Raw genomic sequence first — 337 nt, forward strand, 5'->3', positions numbered from 1 at the left:
TACAACACTGACCTGTCTGACATACAGCACTGACCTGTCTGACATCCAACACTGACCTGTCTGACATGCAACACTGACCTGTCTGACATACAGCACTGACCTATCTGACATGCAGCACTGACCTGTCTGACATACAACACTGACCTGTCTGACATACAGCACTGACCTGTCTGATATGCAGCACTGACCTGTCTGACATGCAGCACTGACCTGTCTGACATACAACACTGACCCTGTCTGATATGCAGCACTGACCTGTCTGACATGCAACACTGACCTGTCTGACATGCAACACCTGACCTGTCTGACATACAGCACTGACCTATCTGACATGCAG

The sequence above is a fragment of the Brachyhypopomus gauderio genome, chromosome 10, assembly GCF_052324685.1.
Source record: "Brachyhypopomus gauderio isolate BG-103 chromosome 10, BGAUD_0.2, whole genome shotgun sequence".
Lineage (NCBI taxonomy): Eukaryota > Metazoa > Chordata > Actinopteri > Gymnotiformes > Hypopomidae > Brachyhypopomus > Brachyhypopomus gauderio.